Below are 12,530 nucleotides of genomic sequence, written 5' to 3' on the forward strand. Positions count from 1 at the left end.
TCACTCACCTGAACAAAGCCCTGAAGGGCTCTAGTCACACTAGTAAGGGCGCTAGTAACACTAGTTAAGATTTGATTGCTTAACTCAGAGCCAGAAGAGTGTGAGTTTTTATTTAAATTCTTGTTGGAATTTATTACACTGCTGGCCTCACCACCACCACCTCTTCCAGCAGCAACCCCAGCTTTTCCCAGATGGTCTCCCATCCAAGTCCTGGCCGGGCCTGAACATGCCTGGCTTCAGGTGTAATGATAATATTGTATTCATTAGCAGAAAGCACAAAAACTTCTGTACAGTATCTAGTAATAATAAACTCTGCGTTACAAGTGTTACCAAATTGGATATTGTTGGCCATATTTCCCAATAATGTGGTCCTTGGCTTTCAAAAATATGGTACATGGACTACTTGTTTTAGTTTATTGAAATAAAGTGCCAGGTCACATTGACAGTTTCTTTCTTATCACAGGCTTTCATTGAGAAACTTTTATACCTGATGTAATGCAGCAGTAATTTAGACATAACAATGAATTCCGTACACTGTTTCACAATTGCCATTTTATAATTAAACGGGGAAATATCAGGGTGATCTCAATGAAGAATAAAGATATTCTGAATTTCACCATTGTTCTCATTAAAATTTCAACATTAAAAAACAAACCAAACTGAAAAGTCAATACTGCAATCAATCAAATGACTGCTGTATAATGTAAGAAATATTAAATTTTTTTGTTACATTTCTGTCAGTCCCTAAACCTTTCGCAATTACAATATATTATACTTATGTAGAACAGCTGTCAGTGGCAAAAATAATATCTTTAAGCAACTTTTTGTTATATATACTTCCAATATATTAGGGAACTTTCCCTTGGCTCTCTTTATGAGATGATTCCTTTACGGTTTGATCAAGCTTTGTGCTGCCGAGTGCTCTTTATGTACAAAAACAAAACGAAACAGGCATACCACCCAAAAAAAGACTTCCTTTCCATCTCCCCTTTAGGGTTCGCACTGCCTCTCAATCAACGTCTCTGCTTTCATGGGTCAAGAATTTGTTTTTTTTGGGTCAGATTGGATTCCAGGATTGTGGTAACTCCTTGCTGGGCTGTGACAATGAACACTGTCATGTACGACTCATCCTCTTAGTTCAAGGTTGAGAGTTCGTAGTGCTTAAATTAAGATGAAAAGGCGACAAAGCAGGAGCTGATCAAAACCAAAAAAAAATATAAACACTGGGAGACCCCAAGGTCAAAATGTTGGGTTCCAAAGCATCTATGCATAATTTGCTCGTGATCATTCCAAGGGTGTAGAATTTTAAAAGGAACATACAGACAGACAGGCATTCTGTTTATATATACTGTATATATATTTATATAGATTTGCCCAGCTATTTGACAGTAAAATATTCCTATGAAACCTTTCATGAGCTGAAATGGCATAAAGCAAAGAAGTAATTACTGTTCATTTATATGGGAAAAAGTTTTGATTGTTCCCCGAGCCAAAAAAAAAAACCTACCAAATCAAACCAAATAGCAAATAATCACCTAACGTAACACAAACATGTAGAAAAGCCAGGAATGATGTCTACATAACATAAAAATAATGCATGCACAGTATATATATACAGTATATGTGCAGAGAGAGACAGTAGGTAACACTTTAGTTAAGTACTCTCTATGAGGTACCTACTAGTCACATACTGTTATAGGGCGGCACGGTGGTCGGTTCACTTCCTGGGTCCTCCCTGCGTGGAGTTTGCATGTTCTCCCCGTGTCTGTGTGGGTTTCCACCCACAGTCCAATGACATGCAGGTTAGATGTATTGGCGATCCTAAATTGTTTCTGGTGTGTGTGTGCCCTGCAGTGGGCTGGTGCCCTGCCCAGGGTTTGTTCCTGCCTTGTGCCCTGTGTTGGCTGGGATTAGCTCCAGCAGACCCCCGTGACCCTGTGTTAGAATATAGCGGGTTGGAAAATGACTGACTGACATACTGTTATATCACAAGAAATTAAAAACGGTTGTTTTAGGGTGGTGTGATGCAGGGTGGGTGCCAAGTATTCCCATCAGTATGTCTTTTGTTTGCCTCTAAGGTGTGTTTTTTGCATTTATTAAACATTTGATCATAAAAAGAGGGTTACTTTTAACACATGCAAAGAATCTTTAAAGTGGTTATTTGTCTCTGCAATGTGGCCAAATACAATAACTTCACTTTGGAATGGTCTTAGGTGGTAGGACGTGATGTGTCTCTCAGTATTGCATTCTTCAAGTCTAAGGCTTGTTAGTCCTTAATGAATGCCTAATAATATCAAATGAAGCTCTTATACTCACAAATCATCTTGCCAACATATCACTAGCTTTTGATTTGCCATTCTGCACAGAGATCAATAACCACGTTTGTGATGCGTTGTAAGTGTTATTAAGACCAGAAGACCCCTTTGTTCAGGTGCTATTACATAACTGTGTAGTATGCGACTAGTAGATGCATTTTCTATTTATAGGCAGTTCCCAAAGCCCAGCCCAGTCACTGTCCATGTGCAGGTTTTACATTCTCCACCTGTCTGTGTGTATTTGTCTGCTACGTGCCAAAAATGTGCATGTTAGGTACAGTAAATTATGTTTTGTAAGTGAGCCAGAAGATGAGGTGGAGTTCCACCTTCAGTTGTACTCTGAATCTGATGTACCAATAGAGTCAGCATGGCACCACATGGGTTGGCACTCTGAGGTATGGATCCAGTGCCTAACACAGCTGCTAATACAAAAACAAGTAACACTGCAATGAAGTACACAAGGGAATGCTGGATTTGACGACAAATTATCTCCTTGAGTGACAAGGTTTTTAGATGAATATATTGAAAGAGATATGTACAATAATAATTTATGTAAATATGTAAATAATTCTCAAGAGACGAATGCCAAGGTGGTCTTTTGCTGGCACCAGTCGTTTCTCTCTCATTTAAGAAGCTGCTGTGCTCTTAAAGTACTGAAGCGTTTGTCGCCTTCTTTATTTGTCAGTGGATCCAAACATTTTGGAGACATGGGACATTCAGAGACACTTTACAAGTTTCTTGTTCTTTCCTGGGAGACTTGTGTCCTCTTTCTTTCTCATAATCCTGTTGTGTTTCTCTTCTTAACGATTTAATGAAAAGAAACAGATTCAGGCTAAAAAAGCTTTACATACACTTCAGCACTGTGCATTTGTTTTAATTACAAATGTTAAGCTATCAGTACTTTACTGCGATATCTAGGAACTCTTCAATCTGTAACTATTAAATGTTTAAATATATTTGTCAGAACAAAGTTAATGTTGTGCAATTTTTTTTTAATGGCAATGCCAAAGATTGTGGCAGCTGAGTTCTTTGAGCAGCTATTTTATGATCTTTCCTTAGACATTTTTAACAGTATTCTTTCTATGTCTGTTGGCAAGGTACTCAAATTTTTTAAAATCTGTTTATTGAAGGTTAATTCATGAAAAGGGGCATTAGAAGACACTGAAGAGAGTGGTATGGAGAGAAAAAAATTAGGAAAAAGCTTTTTGTTTTTTGGTCAAAAAGCCTTTTCAAAAATGTCAGTTTTATTAATTCCTTATTTTGAAGAGGTGTGTTTTCTACTCCCCTTCAAACTGCCAATGCCAGGCGTACAAATGTGGACGAGCCTGTATGGGCTGATTGAACACCTTTTTTAATTTGTAATATGATTGTATACATCTCTGATTACCATCTACAACAGTCTAACAGTTTCTTTGTCACCCTAGCCATGGATTTTATTTTATTTCTTATTGTGCATGTTTTCTATGAAACTGTACTTTTATTTATTTCTGTACTCTCAGTTGTGTTTATTCATACATAGTAAAACTATGGGATATTCTTAACACTTTACATTGAAGTGCTTTAAACTGTTAAGGCATCAATAAGTGCATTTAAAAGGAGACTGTTGCCAAAATTGGAGTTGGAGATGAGAGAGGTGTATTTTGGTGTAAATATTCTTTTTTCATTTTAATACATTAGACTTTGTATTGTTCATTATTTCTATGCTATAAATCCACAAATTTGTTTCCAAAGCCAATGTTTACTTTTTAAATTGAATGGACATTATATATAAATACAGTACAATGTTTGTTTTCTGGATAAACAGTTACAAGAGTGATTGGAGGCTCTATACATCTCTCAGATCTTAGAAAAAATGTTATTGTGGTTCTGTTAAAGGTTATAGAACAAAATATCATGTCAAATATTTTGATTAGATACAAATTTGTTTTTTAAATACTTCCAGTAGTTTGGGGTTTCCTGCTCATAACTGAATTACTCCTATTGGAAATATTATAAATGCCTAAAGGATTTGCCCACTGGATTTGCAATAGGCCTTTTTAGATGAAAAGCTTTTCTGTACATATCAATAAATAATATTTAAAAGGAAAAGAAAGAAAAGAGGTAAAAGAACAAAATAACAAATGTCAGAAAGACATGGTTTTGAAATAAATATATTTAAAACATGACCTTGTTTTCACTGTCTTTATAGTTATGTATTCCTCTTTCTTTTATTACTGAAGGTACACATTTACCTTAGACACAAATCACAATGAAAACTTTATGTCATGTTACGTTTAAACACACCGTATCTTCTGTCCACCCTGGCCATTGGACCTTACTTAATTCTTTGTTAATTAGTATTGCCTAATTTTTATATTTTTTTCTTTCTTCATCTTGTACAAAAACTTTGAGCTACATCACTTGTATGAAAACGTGCTACACAAATTAATGTTGTTGTTGTTCATGACGGGGCGGCACATTGGCATCCTCGGTCCACCCAGGTTCTCCCCGGTTCCTCTGAGCATGGGTTCCCTCCGGGTGTTTCGGTTTCCTCCCACAGTCCAAAGACATGAAGGGTAGGTGGAATGGCAATTCTAAAATTGCCCTAGTGTGTGGTTTGTGTGTGTGTGTGTGTGTGTCCTCTAAATACAAAGAGGACTGTTTCATTTATGTTAGGTAGAATGCCCAGAGGGGGCTGGGTGGTCTTGTGGCCTTGGTGATTTTATTTTTTCTCTCCAACTGTCTGGAGTTTTTTTTTTTTTTTGTTTGTTTGTTTTTTCTGTCCTCTCTGGCCATCGGGCTGTCCTCCCTTACTCTTATTCTATGTTAATGAGTTTTGTCTTATTTTAATTCTTACTTTGTCTTTTTTTTTTTTCTTCATCATGTAAAGCACTTTGAGCTACTGTTTGTATGAAAATGTGCTATATAAATAAATGTTGTTGTTGTTGTGGGTGAGTGTGTGTGTGTGCATGTGTGTGTGTGTGTGTTCGCATTGCAATGGACTGACACCCTGTTTAGGATTTATTCCTGCCTTGCTCCCTTTGGCAGCTGGGATAGGTTCCATCCCACCGCCATGATGTGACCCTGGTCAGGACTAAGCAGGTTAGAAACTAACTGAAATAAAAATGTGCTAATGATGTTGTGGCCTTTTTTTTTTCTCTAGTATCTAAGTTATAAAGGTACCCTTCTTCACAGCTTAAATTTGAACTTAACTCCAATGCAGTCTAGAATTTCTAACTGTAGTAGTACTCAGAATAAGTACTTATACCAATTAGAACACGATTAATCTTTATTTTATATGTGTAATGTAAGGACTCTTTAAGAGAAAAGAGTGTCCCAAGTGTTAAAGTGTTCATGAAAATGAGTAGGAGATGCAATAACCTGGTGTGAGCGGGTGAAATTCTAGTACCATGAACTAGGAGTCCTAAAGCACACAAGTCTCAATAAGTTCCACCTGCAACTTCAAAAAATGCCCACTAGAGAGGACTATCACCTCAAACAGTATTAAAGGCAAACACAGAGGCTTTATAAATTAAAACATTTACTATCACAAAATGCTCAGCCTCACTAAAATCACAACAGGCATAAATGACAATGCATATCACATTGTATGGTAACATCTAAGCCAGTGGTCTCAAACTCCAGTCCTGGAGGGCTACAGTGGCTGCAGGTTTTCATTCTAACCCTTTTCTTAATTGGTGACCTGCTTTTACTGCTAATTAACTCATTTTCCTTTTATTTTAATGGCCTTGTTTTTTAAGATTTGTTCCTCTGAATTGCTTTATTCCTTTCCTTAAATGGCACCCAAACAGAAACGAAATGCGAAGTGAGTGAGCCAACAAGAGACCAACTAAGTCAGGGCCTCAAACTCCAACCAGTTGCTTAATTAGGCTCTGATTCTTGGCGTTAATTAAACCCGTTCTTTAATTCCAAGTCTTGTTGCTGCTCTTACTGTGCAATGGCATACATTTCCAAAATTGTTGATGTTCTCTTTTCTAACAGCACTTGTGTTGTGGACCTGAGCAGATCGACATTCCTGAGACCTTCATCTTTCTTTATTTTCAGATATTGTATGATGGACACAGTTTGCTGGTCCTGTTTTGGCTCCTTTTGTATCTCCTTATTGTTTGGCTGCTAATTAAGGAAAAAGAAACCATTAAGTGCTCTGAGTTTTCAAGAGCAAGTCAAATAAAATTAATTCAAAAGAAGTTAATTAGCAGCAGAAACGGATCACAAATTAAGAAAAGGGTTAGAATGAAAACCTGCTGCCACTGCGGCCCTCCAGGGCTTGAGTTTGAGACCACTGATCTAGAAGGGACTCGCTCCTCGGGTCCGCACCCAGCGGCGCTACAGTATCCATATTGATTGTGTCAAATTGTAGAATTTGGTTAGTTTCTGGAATCTGTTTAACGTGTCAGACACAAAATCTGTTAAAAGTCTCTCCAGTTCCCACCACGTGTGTAGTTAGTTTAAAGGGAAGTCGCCGTTTGGCTTTCAGGACAGTTTGAAACGGCAGAGGTGTTTGGAGAAGCGTGCAGATGAAGCGATACAGTCAAGTTTTGTTTCACAGTCAGTCTCACATAATACATTTTATTGTTTTTGTACCACTTTTGTTTATTGTTTTAAAGCTGTTAACTTTCATTGTTTTAGATTTTTTCCAGAATAAATCTTTTTTTTGTCTGATGTTCAGAGAATGAACTATTTCATAAAGACTGGTGACAGGACTGAAGTGTTCAAAATTTTGAAGAGAATTATTTAAAAGTAATAGTCTTGACCCACTCTACTTAGGTCAACAAGAACACGGAGGACATAGTTGGAAATATTTTGAGGGCAAACTTTGTACAAACATTAGAAAGTTTTTCTTTAAACAGAGAACCATAGACATATGGAATAAGCTACCAAGTAGACTCTAGGGCCTTTCAAAACTTGACTTGATGCTATTTTAGAAGAATTAAGTGGACAGGACTGGTGAGCTTTGTTGGGCACAATGGGCTGTTCTCATCTAAATCTTTTTAATGTTCGAAGGAGTTGCCTTCAAGGCAATCCAAGTCACACCATATTCTAAATACACATTCCAAAGGCAAAACCGGAGTAAGAATCCAAAAATCCATAGTCACAATAAGTCAGGGCACAATGGGCCCTGGCTGGAGGTCACAGGAGCATAGGGGTCCATGATGTTTTTGATGCCTATGTATGTTTCAGTTTTGCTGTCAAAACAGGGGTCCCAGCCCACTACCTTGCCCAGGGGCCTATGATGCTGTAGCGATTGTAACCACTATGCTTCACTAAGTTTATATTGATAAATTAACTACGGATTGCATGTCGACCCCAAACTGCCTTCAGACCCCTTCCCACGGCAACGAAAATTACATCCACTAATAAAAGTGCATTTTACAGAAATGACCCAGAGAAAAGGTGCAGAGAAAAAATGTAATTAATGATTAATGCAATCCCACAACTCCCAGGACATAAGCCGATTCCGAAACTGCCCAACCCCTCTCCCAACATGTACAGTAAACAAATACCATAAACTCATGCACCCAAAAATATCCCACAACGGCCATTCAATTTAGCCGCTTTATAAGATAATCATATCTCCCAATATTTCAATTCTTCAATTATGCCAATCCAAAAATAAAAGATTATTTTTTGCTCACTCTGATGCTGATCCCATCCACTGTCTAGTCCACTTCTCTCAGTGTATCGGGATTCTTCGAGGTGGCCACCCCCAAACTGTATCAGACTTTTGGCGCTCCACAAGAAACAATCCTTTTCCTGGCCTTAGATAGGTCACGTCTTTCCCCTCTGCCATAAAGCGCGGGCTGTTTTTCCTCTCTCTTCCTCCCTTTTCGCGCTCCTTTTCAATAGTGCGTCCATTTCCACGGCACTCCCTGAAATCGCAACGACAGCCCATACCTTACAAAGGTCCTCCCTATTTAAATAATCCAACCCACCCTTCTTATGCTATAGTTGTGCTCAGACGGAGACAGGATTCACATTGAGAGATAAAAGACAAACCAGAACATAAATTTATGTGGCAGTGCTACAACGGTGCTAAGATGATACCTGCAATGAGCACTGCAAAGCACAAATAAGTGCACATTCGAAATGAACCGCCAGGAACTGTGGGAGACCCTCTGTATTCATAGATTGTTGGACAGTCCCTGGTGGTGTCTTCAGGGACAATCACAAAGCATATAAAATATAACAGTGGCAGCTTACATACATAAACAAAATCAAAAACAAAGAATAATGCCCATAATGAACAAAAGTAACCTTAACATAATCAACACACATCAAAGAATCAAAAATACACAACAGAGACGTAAAACATGAATTTGAACCCCAGCCCTGACTGAGACATGACACCTGGTCAGAGAGCCTACTTGGGTCAGAACAGCAGAAAATCAGTAAAAGAAATGAACAATGGATCCAAAAAATGAAGAAACAAACTCAAAAGGGAAATGCAGTCTTTGTGGCTTCCTCCAACTAAGAGAGGTGAGTGAAAGAAAGAGATCCAAAGGATGTTACAAGACAACATCTTTCAACAGAACAAGATGGTGCCTTAAAAATGTAATAAAAACATTCCAAGACATTAGAAAATCATAAACAAAAAAATAATAGAGAAAACACAATCCAAAATTCAGTCATACGTCCGTGTTAATGTGGTGTGTTTTTGTGACATGCTGCTGAAGTTATTACCTTTCAGCTCCTGAGTCCTGGGTTCAAATCCCATTTGAATTTGTGTATTCTCCTTATGTCTGAGTGGATTATATTCCAGGTACTCTGGCTTTTCTTTCATATCCTAAAGATGTGTATTTTTAGTCGATTGGCCAATTTAAATTGACCATTTTTAATTAAGTGCTGGTGTATATTGGTACAGTATATGCTCTGCAGCAGATGGATACCCCATCTAGCTTTAATTTCTTCATTGTACTCAGTGCTGCTGGGATTGGCTTCAACGCCTATGATCCTAAATGGGATTAACTGTGTGTATGAGATGCACGTTTAATGGAATCCAGAATACAGAAACCATTCAACTGTTAGGGACAAGTGACTATTATATGTAATGTTTCAGAATGTGTTGGCAGAGTGATTGAGCAAAAAGTAAACCTACTGAATATAATTTCTGGAAGCAAAGTTCAAACAAAAAATGTGATGATCTTCAAGATTAAGGGTTCTCAAGTTTCATCCTTAGGTTACCACTATGGCTGCAGAATTTTATTTCAATCAGTATCACAAATCAATAGGTCAGCCTTATTACTATTTGATCTTATTGTTTAGTTAACTTCATTACCTGTAATGGAATAAATTAAAAATATATGACATTTGATATGTCTTGCCTTACATGTATCATCACCTTTCTTTGGTATCCTTCTGCGTCTTAGCCTGTCTTGCAAGGCCTGCTTCTCAGAATCATTTCAAGGTGCCTTGCATGCCCTATTTGCTTTTTGACTACCAACAGTAGCAGACTGGCCCCATTACCTTCTGGGAAAACATCATTGATATTCTTGTGAATGTTTCCCATGTCCAAAATCAACTCTCAACCTTCCTCCTATGCCTTCTTGGGTATCTTCATGGGTGTTAATCTCTCTTGTCTACTACTTCCTGTTTTGATCACGTTTAACTAAGAAAACAAAACATAACTGACCAATCAGACAAAACCCAAATTGACCAATCAGACAAAACCCAAATTGACCAATCAGACAAAACCCAAACTGACCAATCAGGTTGCTTGGAGAGACCAGACATAAACACACATACCCACGCCTACACAAACAGATAGTAGAGTGTTATTATATAGTAGATAGATTACTTTGATTTTTTTTTATGTTCTGTTATTTTGCAATTAGAAAAATGTGCTTTTACGACATTTACATGTTAAAGAAATTAAGAAATATGAACTTTTTTCATAGCTTTAAAAGCAAATTTTTCTTTTACCATATCCTTTTTAATCCACCATTTCACCTGGAATTTGCTCCTTCAGTTATATCTAAATGCTGACAATTATTCACCAATTTGTGCACTAAAGTACCGGCTTGCCAGCCCTGGATGAGCGTGTTGGGAAAATGGCTGAATGAAGCAGCTGCTCCCCTTTAGCATTCAATGTAATCTGTAAATCTGTGTCTGCATGGTTTGTAACTAATTTTTAGTACAGGAGCACAATTAAGGGGGTAAACTGCAGTAAAAAAAACGGATAAAATAAAGTTAAGCATTTAAAGCAATGCAAAGAAAATACATTTTTATGGATTTCTTTAAAATGAAAATATAGTGCAGGACTTTTCTAAATTCAATATCAGGGGCCAGTTAACGAAACAATTAAATCAATTAAATATAAGAGGGATGCAATGATTTGAGAACCTGTTTGGAATAAAACTTTGCCGCCACAGTGGTAACCCAGGAGTTAGCTTGTGAGCCACTGGTTTAAACGTGAAGACGATTGAAGAGCACCAGGGTGGATTTAAAATAAACGTCAAGCAGTGCAGAATACGAATTAGCAAGGAGTTAAGCAAATGATTACTTAAGATGAGATAGTGCTATGATATATAGAAGATAAACAACAATAATAATAATTATAAGGTTTATGCATTCTGAAACCCTGAACCTTTCAAATCTAAATTAGACATATCCATTGGAGTTTGCTTGTTCTCCCTCTGTCTGTGTGGGTTTCTGTCAGGTTTCCTCCCACTGTCCAAAGACATGCAGGTTTGGTGAATTGGCATTGCTGAGTTGGCCTTAGTGTGTGTGTGTGTATTCGCCCTGCAATGCACTGGCGCCCTGTCCAGGGTTCATTCCTGCCTTATGCCCTACACGAGCTGGGATCGGGTTCAGCACCCCACCGTGACACTGGTCTGGACTAAGTGGGTTAGATTGTGACTAATACAGGAAGAACATCTGAAGTGTATTGTATTAGATTAGATTAGATATACTTTATTTGACCCCATGGGGAAAATGAATTACAGAAGATCAACAGAAGCAAAAACACATACACACATAAGAACCTCTGGGTTGGATAAAGAAGAGATGTTGCTGTCAGTAGCAGGCTTGTAGCAGGTAGAAGGATGGCGAGACTGTCCAGATTTACCTCAGGTTTACATTTAAAGACCTTGAGAACAGCATCTGAATACAGCAGGTCCAACTCGTTCTGTCCACAAAAGAAACATGCTGATTAAAAGTCTGTTCCATCCAAATTTGACTAGCTGAAGACACCAGTGTTCAGAATGACTCACCAATCATATGAAGCTTGGCAAATAGAAAAAAAGAAATACTTGCCTTCGGAGGCGTGACCACACACTGCTACAACCCCCCCCCCGAGAGACAAGCCGTGCCCATCCTGCGAAATGCTCTGTCTGTCCAATGAAAACTCTGGAGAAGAATAACATTTGATTTTCACAGTTCACTTCGCCGCACATTTTGCAGCACGTTTTGAACCTGTTGAACGCATTCTTTAATTAAAACAGCATATACGTTTCATTCTTCTTTTATTTTCTGGTTGGTAACACCAAAGGCTATGCATAAGTGGCTTATTAAAAAGCAGATATCTTCAACCTCTGTCCCTCCGCGAGCTGCTGGCTCCACGGCTGAGTCTAGCACCGCTGCTACCAACACGCAACACAGCGCACCCACGTCGGGAACTGAAACTCCAAAAGATGTAGATAAGCCTACACAAACCTCCAGCTCTGCGCATGTGTCGGGTAGTCCAAACCTCTGCCTTCAACAAAATACAGTCCGGTCTGCCTGACTTAAATATGGATAGCCCATCCCAGCCCATTTTAATTAATTATCCCAAGCGCGCATTCGGAAAGACACTCAGATGTTTTAGTGCAAGCTGCAGTTTCGACCATGGCTTGAATATTCTGTTGTCCGTGATGCCAGCCTTTGCTTTGCCTGCTGCAAATCTAGTGTTTCCAATTCGGACCGCGAGGACATATTCACCAAACACGGCTACACTAATTGGAAAAAAGCTCTAGAAAAAGACGGTGGTGGCTTCCACAAAAACGCGTCTAGTATCACGCAAGTCAGAGCCATGTATGCATGGCAAGATTATCGGCGCCAGGCAGAGACGGGTGAAAGCATAGTTCAACTACTGGGTCCAACCCAGATACAAAAGAATTGATATTATGTGAAAAGCTTTGGGGAGGCCGTTCAGTTCCTTGCAGTCAATGAACTGGCTTTGCGTGGTCACAATCACGAAGGTGGGGAGGAGGGACTTTATCTTAAGTTCTTTGATTACAC

Source organism: Polypterus senegalus, chromosome 2 (genome assembly GCF_016835505.1).
Source record: "Polypterus senegalus isolate Bchr_013 chromosome 2, ASM1683550v1, whole genome shotgun sequence".
In the NCBI taxonomy this organism is placed as follows: Eukaryota; Metazoa; Chordata; class Cladistia; order Polypteriformes; family Polypteridae; genus Polypterus; species Polypterus senegalus.